Genomic DNA, 10,078 nt, shown 5'->3' with positions numbered 1-10,078 from the left:
GAACTTCTAATGGGAAGGACTTAACGCTTTTCTGAAATGTACGACTGCAAGATAAACAAGGAAACCCCTAGGTTCGAAGACACCTTCGGAAACTCTTCCGGGTGCGTAAAGCCAGAAAGTCAAGAGTGTGAGCAGAGTGGACAGGGAGTGTGAACTTCATTAATTCTCAAGAGCCAGTACTAGGATTTCAGGTGTTCTCATTCCATTCACAAAACAGCAGGATTGGGTTCTCAGGATCCCACAGCTGGTGTGGTGTGCTTCTTATCTGAAGATTTTTGCATCCTTTCCACCTCCCTTTCCCGCCTTTCTCAGTATAGGCTGTTTGTGCTCGACCTCTACCAACATTTAAAGGGACAGAGGCTTTGATGGTGCCAAAGTAGACTTTAATGACCGTCTTTCAGCCGTCCAGGGAGAGTGATAATAGGTAAGGGGCGTGCAGACTTGCCCTTCCTTGCCCAATCAGGTGCACAGGAAGATGTCTTTCTACCAATAAAAATAAAGTTAGCTTTCCGGAGGCGGGAGGGTGAGCCGTGACTGCCAGTTCTCCAAAGCAGCGTTGGAGGCGAGGACCGAGAGTGATTAGAGGTAGGTCCAACCCGGGGAAGGGGGCGGGGCGAAGGTGGGGAAACTCTGAGCGGCGGGGAGGCCGGCCAGTGGAGGGTGAGGACCGCTGTTCCTGGTGTAGCGTCCCTGGCCAATCAGGAAGGCGAGTGGGTGGGCGGGGCAGGGAAGGGGTGGGCAGAACTCGCAGCACCGCCGGGCGCCCGTCGGGCTCTGGGAGAGACAGAAATCCGGTTAAAATCAGAGTCGGAGGGAGGTTTAACCACGGATCGGTCCCGATCGGATTATTCCTTAAAGGGGACGCGCCATTGTCAAAGAGAACGGAGCCTGGGGCCCGAGGGCGGGGACCGGCGGCGCTGGAGGAGCGAGGCAGCTGCACAGGACTGGGGACCTGGTAGGTGCTGTTTGGGGAAAGGCGCTTCATTTCACTTTCTCTTCCAGCGCGGGGGCAGGATCCGGGATGCCCGGCGACCGTCGGCCGTGGGATCCCGGGTCCCCGGCCCTGGCCCGGCTGCCCTTCTTGCTGCGAGCCGCGAGGGAGGCGGATCGGGATGGGCGGCTGCGGCGCCGGCTGGGGAGGCTCCTAACGGACGCGGGCGCGGTACTGAGCCAGGGTCAACCGAAAGCCCGTCGGAGCTGCGGCAGACCCGTGGGGGAGCACCGCGCGCCCCGCTCTGCTGCGCGCCTCCTTCCCGGCCCGTGCCCGGCTCTACCCGCGCGCCCGGCTGCCCTGGTCGCGCGCCGTCGTCTCCACGCTCGCTCCGCTCTTCCCGCGCGCCCGGCCGCCCTGAGCGCGCTCCCTGCGCCGCTCGGCGCGCCGGCTCCGTTTTCGCACGCCGCGGGTTTACCGCGGCCCGGGAACCGCCCGGCGAGGAAGCGGGCGGCGGGGCGGTGGCGGCTGGCGCTGCTGCAGCGTCGCTCACCCGACCGGGCTGAAGGTGCCGGCAGGCGGCCTCGGGAGGAGAGGCGGAGGGCCCCGCGCAGCGCGCCGAGGTTGCCGGCCCGGTCGGGCATTGTCCGCGATCCTCCGCCGCGTCTCTCCGCCCACCGTTTGCGGTGCTGGGAGGGGTGCGGACCTGGGCGCCGAGCCCACTCATCCTGAAGCGACGGCGCACCCCCGGACCCGCGCCTTCCGGAGCCGGGGTCGGCCCGGCGGACGCCACAGTCACCGCCCGCGGCCGGGCCTGTGCACCCCGGACCACCGGCTTCGTGGACACCGGCGCTGGCTCCTCGCGGGCCGGAGCTCTGCCTTGCAACTTTTCTTTGCCTTCTGATAGGAGTTGTTGCTTCCGGGCGGCAGGTTCTCCCGGCCCGGCCGAGCCTCATTTCTTGCATCTGCAGAGGCCGATATCTAAGGCGACCTGGGGCCTGAATGCTTTCGGTCTTCACTACCAGCCCAGCTTTGTTCCTCACTACCTACAATCGCTTTTCTTGTGGACTTTCGAGGATATGGGACCAGGATAAGTTCCAGACTGCGGTTTTAATAAAAGAATAAATAAAGGGGCGGGGGAACTGGCTTGAGGGGCTAGCGTTTTTGACTGAGCTAAATGTGCTTTAACCTTTGAACTGGGAAAAGTATTACCCGGACTCTACGACAGAAGCTCTTTGGGGAGAGTAGAAGGAAAAGAAAGTAATGCAGATTGCCAGGGTCTGTAGGATTGGGGGGAAAAACAATGAACAACTTTTGATGAAAATAAAAGTTGGTTTTATAAACTGCTGTTCCGCCTAGCAGGTGCCTTCCATAAAGTTGATCTCCCCTACTGAATGCAGGCATTGTAACTCCTTGCAGGCAGGCACTCTTGCTATTGGTGAATCAAATAAGAGGTCTTTGCACTGCGAACGTTATGGCCGTGTTGGACTTGTCAAAACTTGCAGCAGAAATCATAGCTAGGAACAACACATCCCTTGTTGGAGTCCTTATTTAGAAAAGAATGTTTTCATAAGCCGTCATTTTGACAGTTTCTTAAGCAATGGTTTGTAGAGCGCTTGGAGGCAGCAAGCTGCAACCTTATCTAGGAAGTAGTATCCGGCGTGTGATTCTTTGGTCTTATTTTTGTTTCTTATTTTCAAACGTAGCATCTGATCCTGGATGCCTTGTGCTCTGTTACAGTATTTTGTACTTTGCAAGAATGAATTTTGTTGAGACACCTGGCCTGGGTGGCTTTTTTCTTCCTTCAAGGCAATGCAGATTTTAAAATTTGTTTATCATTAAGCTACCTTCTAATAACTTTTGAATGAATGCTGAAAGTTCCCAATCTCTACAGTAATAACACAGAAACTATATTTGGGAAACAAGTCCAACTTGAGACATTGATACTTGATTGAGAGAATTCTTTTGTTCCACCTATTATTTTAACTCTCCTGTGCAAACAATATCAGGCAAGTACCTGGGCATAATCTTCCTTGCTTATTATAGGAAGTAGGTGCTTAAAACAAATTTAAAATTTCCTGTTTTTACTTATTTATTTAGTGGTGTATTTAGACAATAGACTTTCTGAACTTTAAAAGGCGCACACAAAAAGAAAATGTTCAGGAATACTTACCTTTGAAACGCCTATGCTTTATGTGCCGAATGGCCTGTGTTCCTCTGTGGTTTCCGGGTACCGCATACATATTTCTAGATAACTATGAGTGTTAGACTGTGCTTAGAGATTCTCCGGAGACCTGGGATGGTCCACTCTGCATTATTTCTTTCAGATCCATTGTGTAACTATATACCCAGTAGAGGAACTGTTTGAGGTCTGGCAGAAAAGATACTATCTTATAAAGACTGTGGAAGATACATTTTTCTCTAACTGATACATATAATGCAAACTGCTCTCCCACTGAGCTGTATCCTCAGACCTGATGAGATAGTTGTAATGGAAAGTTCCTACAGTAAGGCTTGAACCCAGGCCTTCTTGAATGCTAGCAAACCATAGGACCCCTGAGTCCAACCCTCAACTTCCTCTGTCCCCACTGGAAAACAACAAGAACAAAATTGTTTCTGAGCAAGATTATACCAATAAACAAAAAGCAGTTCGTTTTCAGACAAAGCTATCTTAGCTGCAATATTCTTTGTTGCTTTATAAAATTATGACTTAATTCTATAATACCTGTTAGACAGCTGTCTTCTGCAGTGACATCTACTATCAGTGTCTGTTAAGTACCTGCATGTTTAAGTATGGGAGATAGAGTAGAAATAGATGACAATCTAATTCAGAACTTTAATGGAAGGAATTAAAGTTACTCTCCCTGGGAGAAAGACAGGTGTGTACTCCGTCCAGAGTAACAGTGACTCCGGAATCATGGGTAAAGAAACACTGAATGGAAGAAACCTAGGTGATGTAGGAAATTTCACCTAGGTGGTGTAGTAAGACCTAGGTGATGTAGTAAAGTATTTTACATAGGATATTTTAGGTGAGGGTTGGATATGAATGCCACTGTTTTAACTACAAATCTCTGAAGTATTTTGGGGCCATCAGAGCTTGAGCTGTGAATTCAGCTGTTGTTTCCTTCAGAATGGGCAGGTCCCTTCCATCCCAGGCCAAGCACATCACCTTGTCTGTAAGTGGGCCCTCTGTCCTCTTCATAGAAGTGATTTCTCTTTCCTTTTTGGGCCTGTGCAGAGCAAGCCTTCTTCTTGTCTGTTGGTTCAGTATGAGCACCTGTATGTTTCTGTCTTTAGATTGTAGAGCTTGGCTGAAGTTGGAACCCTAACATGTTTACTGCTGCCTGAAGTGCCTGGGCAGTTTTATTAGTTCCCCAGTATTCTATAAACCAAGAAGTACAAAGAAACTTCAGTACTTGCTTGCATTCAGAGGAAAGTCCTTATGTGAGTGTAAAGGAAACACTTTTCCTTATCACTAACGTTCACATGCTCATTGATAAGACGCGTTTAGACATTAAGACTGTCCCATAATATTGCTCACTCCTGTAACCCTTGCTAGAGGGTTACTGTCTTAATTTTTCGACTTTTGTTCCTTTATTACAACCTCGGAACCATCTTAAATGATTTTTCTTGAAAATCTTAGCAAGTTGTGATTATTGCGAATGGAGGAAAAATAGTAATATTTATGCAATTCTTATTCTCCAGGCTTTGTAATTCTGTCCCCCCCTTCCTTTCATTGAATAGAAGATAGAAGGCTGCCATTAGCGTGTTTGTGGGTGTAAGGGTTAAAAAAAAAAGGATCAGCTACAGTGTGCTGAAACATCCTACCTGCCTTTACCCTGTATATGTTTGTTTGTTTACTATAAAAGGAAGTGTTTTATTTATTTCTTTTTATAATACATCCTAAGCATAATTTCTTGGTAGTTTTTGATTTGTGCAATCTCTCTCTTTTTTTTTAAGACTTATTTATTTAATGCACATGAATATACTGTAACTGTGTTCAGACACACCAGAAGAGGGCATCAGATCTCATGACAGATGGTTGTGAGCCACCATGTGGTTGCTGGGAATTGAACTCAGGACCTCTGGTAGAGCAGTCAGTGCTCTTAACCACTGAGCCATCTCTCCAGCCCTGATTTGTGTAATCTCAAGAGAGAACTTTTAAGGAATTGCATTGAGGTTCACAACTCACTCTTCAGATATTTCACCGAGAAACCTAGCTTTGTTCCTGATGGGATCCCAGAAGGGGTTTTGCCGCTCATTCCGTACAAGCAGCTGCGGTGTAGGCTGAGGAGGTAGGTGAGTCTATGCTAGGTGCTCCTTTACGGGACTCCAGACGAGTAAGTTCTCTCTAAGGTTTCAAAATGGAAAATCCAGCTGCTGTCAGAGAGGTAGCCTCGTCACGCACGGAAAGTCTTCATTAGTAAGTGTGGGGAGTTATGCCTGCTGTGGGTGCTGGGGCTGGCATAGAGGATTGGGTTAAGTCTGTGAAAGTCACCTGTTAGCTATTGCTCTGTGTGGCCTCTCTCAGGGTGTCCTGGCATCCACACCCCACCTTCCTAGGAGGTGGGTTCAGGTGTTCAGTGCTTGGTGGCTTAAACCTGTGAGGCCCCCTAGACTTGTTTTTTGGCATTTCAGACACTGCCACTCCCTGTGGGCAGGATTTTTCTGCCATTCACTCCTAGAGAACAACATTGTGTGAGTATGTCTGCATCCAATCAAGTCCTCCATATTTTGCTGATGGAGTAGTAACACACTTCTCTTTAATCTGAGACACTAAGATAAATCAGGGCTTTTGCTACCATTTGTGGATTTTCTTTTCTGTGGAAAAAAAAAATCACCCTTGTTTAAAATTCATTGTGAAGTGTTTGACTTTTACACAGGGGCCTTCCTTACCAGCTCCCCTTGACCTTTGTGTTTGGGAGGGAAAGAGTTGAACTGTTGAGAAACAAGGGACCATGAAAATCTGAAAACTGGGGTCAGCCAGTCCAGGAAAGCATCTGACTGAGAGGGTAGTCCTGTGGAACTTGACCGTTAAGGTCAGGATTAGTCAAGATGGGCGAGGAGAAGCTAGAGAGATGATTTAGTGGGTAAGAGCATTTGCTGTTCTTGTAAACAACCCAGGGTGATTCCAAGCACCCTCATGGTGGATCCCAACCGTCTGTAACTCCAGTTCCAGGGCATCTGACACCCTCTTCTGGCCTCCATAGGCAACACACACATGTGGTGCACTGATATACATATAAACTAAAACATAACACGTAGAATGAAAGCAAAATCTTAAAGGGAGAAATGCAGGTGGAGTTACGAAATGCTTTAAAAATTAAAAACATTTTCTACAGCTGTTGGTCTATTTAATGTGTGTGTAGATGGAGGTCAGAGGACAACGTGTGGGGATATGTTACATTCCTGTGCCATCTGGATCTGTGGTATTGCCAGTCTTGGTGGCAAATACTTTTGCTCACTGAGCTTTGTCACTGGCCCAGGAATTACAAAATTTAAGCAACAGTTTTATTGAAATTTAATTTCCATGCCATCTTCACTCCTTTGATAGTCAGCGCTTTAAAGTTGAGTGTGTTTTGAATCCCATTACCACATTTAGCTTGAGAACTTTCTGGAGTCTCATCTTGATTCTGCCCTCTAGCCCTAGGCAACCCTACATGGTGTCTTTATAGGTTTGGCTGTTCTGAATATTTTGTCTCCATAAAAAGTAACACTTTAATTACTGTTTTAATTACTGTTGTATTCTGGTCCCTTTCATTGTGTTTAAACCCGAGGAGTAGATCCATGTGCCTGTGGTTTTTTTCTGCAGCACCAAGTGAAGATGAGAAGTAAAAGGAAGCTGTCTAAATTCTTTTTTTTTTTCTGTTTTTTCGAGACACGGTTTCTCTGTGTAGCCCTGGCTGTCCTGGAACTCACTCTGTAGCCCAGGCTGGCCTCGAACTCAGAAATCCGCCTGCCTCTGCCTCCCAAGTGCTGGGATTAACGACATGCGCCATCACTGTCTGGTTTATCTAAATCCTTATTTTCCCAGAGCCTAGAGAATGATGAGAAAAGATGTTTTGCTTAGGAAAAATCAATGGACTCTCTTTGGTAATACTTCTTTCCATCAAAAGCCAGGGCAGTCCTTCAGTGAATTCTAATCCTGCTGTACATGTGACCCTGCAAGTGGTTAAAACTCAAAACTCTGCCTCAAAGCTTGATTTGCCTTGCTGTCCATGTTGGGATGATCCGAGCAGCCCCTAATACCTTTTGGTAGCTGATCTCTATGATCCACAGGTGATATTATTTTTTTAATGGAAAATAATTTTTATATAATATATTCTAATCCCAGTTTTCCCTCCCTTATCTCCTCTTAGATCCTTCCCACTATCCTACTCTAGGCCTTCTCTTAAAAAAAAAAAAAAAAAAAAAAAAAAAAAAAAAAAAAAAAAAAAAAAAGCCAGAGAAACAGACACACATACACACCCCATACAAACACAAAACTGGAAACCATAATGAACAAGCAAATGATCAAGAAGGTAGAAAATGCCTAAGCAGTGAAATATGAGACAAAATTCTTCAAAAGACACCATTGGGCCCATTGTGCGTTGGTCCTCTCCTGCTGGACCGGCCCTTAAGTGCATCCATGGATAATATCAAGCACGTCATTTTCTTTCCCATTGATTGGAGTTCCTAGCTTTCTGTTCATGACTTTGTACAGTTCTGAGTGGTGCTGGGGATCAAACCCAGGGCTAGGCAAGGACTCTACCAACTGAGGCCTCCCTAGCCCAGGGCTTTGTCTCTTGGGGATTCCTGAGAATGATCCTTTTTGATGAAACCCAGCACTTTCCGGCTGGGAACAATAGAAAGTTCACACCAGCTGTGTTGTCCTGTGTAGGTGCCAGCCATTGTCAGACAGGTCTATTTCAGAATACCCTCACTAAAGAGGTGTTGAAGTGTTGGCTTGTTTGTCTGAAGGCTGTCTAAAAGTTGATTAAAAAGAAGCATTCGTTCAGCACAGCCTTGTATTTTATTATTTATTATATTATTTTATTTATTATTATTTATTATTATATTTTATTATTTATTATTATTTTTTAATATATTTTTACCCTTCATTTGTGCATGTGAGTCTGCTTGCGTTGTTTGCCATGGTGCATGTGTGGAGTTTGGAGGATTTGGTTCTATCCTTCAACCATGTAGGTCCCAGGAACTGAAGCCAGGTTGTCAGGCCTTGGTGGTAAGTGCCCTCATCTGCTGAGCCATCATGCTGGCTTCAGTGTTCTATCTCAGATTGTAAAATATTCATATGTGCTTTCTTGTTCCTTAAATGGATTTCACTGTAATATTCCAACTTCTTAGGACTTGTTTTTTCTCTTTTGTTATGGTATTTATTTCATGGTGATTTTCATGCATGAATTTAGTTCAATATGAAAGGATGCTGGAAACCTAAGTACAGTTTTAATTTTCTATTTTATTTTTAAAAATGTTTATTCTTATCCTGTGTGTAATGGGTGCTATCCCTGCCTGCATGTCTGTGCATCCTGTGTACACAGTGTCTGCTGAGGTCAAGAGGAGGGTGTCAGATTCTCTGTAGCAGCTGACTGGGTGCTGGGAACTGGATCTGGACCCTCAGCAAAGAGGAACCAGAGCTCAAAGTCTCCAAGCCCATGGCTGACTTTGAGTCTGGAGGGGGCTGTGAGCCAAGAAATCCCTGACACTGTCACCTGCCAAGGCTGGAAAGCGGATTCTCCTTGGAGCCTCCAGGAACATATCTCTCCGGACACCTTGAGTTTAAGCCCAGCAAGACCCATTTTGGGATTCTGACATCCAGATTTGTGACGCGTGCTTTTGTTATTTAAGATACTAGTTCTGTGAGGTTTTTCTTAGTGATTTGTCTCTACATATATACTCCAGGAGCTGAGCCCACATTTTATTTTCTATAACCTGCTCCAAACACACTTAGATCTTTTCAGAGGAGTGAAGAAATTGTACCTTTTATCCTTTGCCCACTTGAGCACCAGAATCCCCATTCCCTCCAGCTCTGTACGCCCATCTCTTTCACACTGTGTTGGGGTCCACACAGAGCTGTCTTATTTGGAGAAACCTGTGCTTGATCCTGCTTTCAGTAATCACACTTGCTTCCCTCTGATGAGGTGGACAGCCTCACAACATTTCTGCATTGTTTCTCGTGGGTGCTCTAGATCCAGGTTGATTTTGGGCAGGATGGCTGCTTGTGATGAAGTTAGGAGAGAATGGGGGAGGTTTGTCCCCTGAAGCATTCTGCTGTAAACAGTAAACAATTAACAAACAATTAAAGTGGCAAAGAGTAGCAAGTGCTGGCTGTGGAGACAGTAGCAGCTTTCATGAAAAGGCCATTTCAGACTAACCGATGCCGGAGTGAGTGGGCCTCTTCCAATGAAAGGAACTGGGGAAATGGGCTTCAGTAACATGGTATATATTACGAGAAACAGAGACGCTGGCCACTTAAGTTGTCTTACATTTTGTAAATACATGAAAGTTCTGTGAGCTGTCGTGTGTGGGTGCTGGGACCGAATGCAGGCCCTCTATAAGAGCAGACAGGGCTCTTAACTGTTGGTTCATCCTCTCAAACCCCAACTTTAAAACACTTATTTTTACCTTACTTATGTATTACTTATTTTTGTGTGTCATGTTTATCTGCGTGCCCATGCCGTAGTCTGTGTATGGAGGTCTGGGACAGCTTCTCCTATAGTCTCTTGGATTCTAGGGATTGAACGTGAACTTGGGTCATTGGGCTAGGTGTCAAGGGCCTTTCACCTCAGAGACATCTCCGGGTTCTACCTACTGAACTTCATAACATTGAGGAAAGACTGGGCGGTGGTGGCGCACACCTTTAGTCCCAGCACTTGGGAGACAGAGGCAGGCGGATTTCTAAGTTCGAGGCCAGCCTGGTCTTCAGAGTGAGTTCCAGGACAGCCAGGGCTACACAGAGAAACCCTGTCTCAAAAAACCAAAAAAGAAAAAAAAAAGTTGAAAAAAGATTTGGGAATGAAACAGAATTACAAACTTAAGTGCTAGTCAATTGAGAACCTCAAGATTGTTGATCTCAAGTCGGATGATGTCTTGACTAGGGCTTGCCTTAAGGGATGCATACTCCTTTTTAATTTTTTTTTTTTCTGAGAC

At 46.1% G+C, this 10,078-nt stretch overlaps 1 protein-coding gene across 4 annotated transcripts in view; it reads left to right on the top strand.

Annotated features, from left to right (window-relative positions):
* The first annotated feature begins 736 nt into the window (after positions 1–736).
* The window catches only part of Fryl (FRY like transcription coactivator), a 239,220-nt gene continuing 229,878 nt past the window's right edge, over positions 737–10,078 (top strand). For 2 of the 4 annotated variants that reach the window (XM_031342660.1, XM_031342658.1), the window contains exon 1: positions 737–955. The gene's annotated coding sequence lies outside the window, so the exon portion shown is untranslated. The remainder of the gene's footprint in view (positions 956–10,078) is intronic. The other 2 variants (XM_031342654.1, XM_031342656.1) reach the window with 2 other exon arrangements.

Source organism: Mastomys coucha, unplaced genomic scaffold, assembly GCF_008632895.1.
Source record: "Mastomys coucha isolate ucsf_1 unplaced genomic scaffold, UCSF_Mcou_1 pScaffold22, whole genome shotgun sequence".
Taxonomy (NCBI): Eukaryota; Metazoa; Chordata; class Mammalia; order Rodentia; family Muridae; genus Mastomys; species Mastomys coucha.
This window is presented reverse-complemented; position numbering and strand designations above follow the sequence as displayed.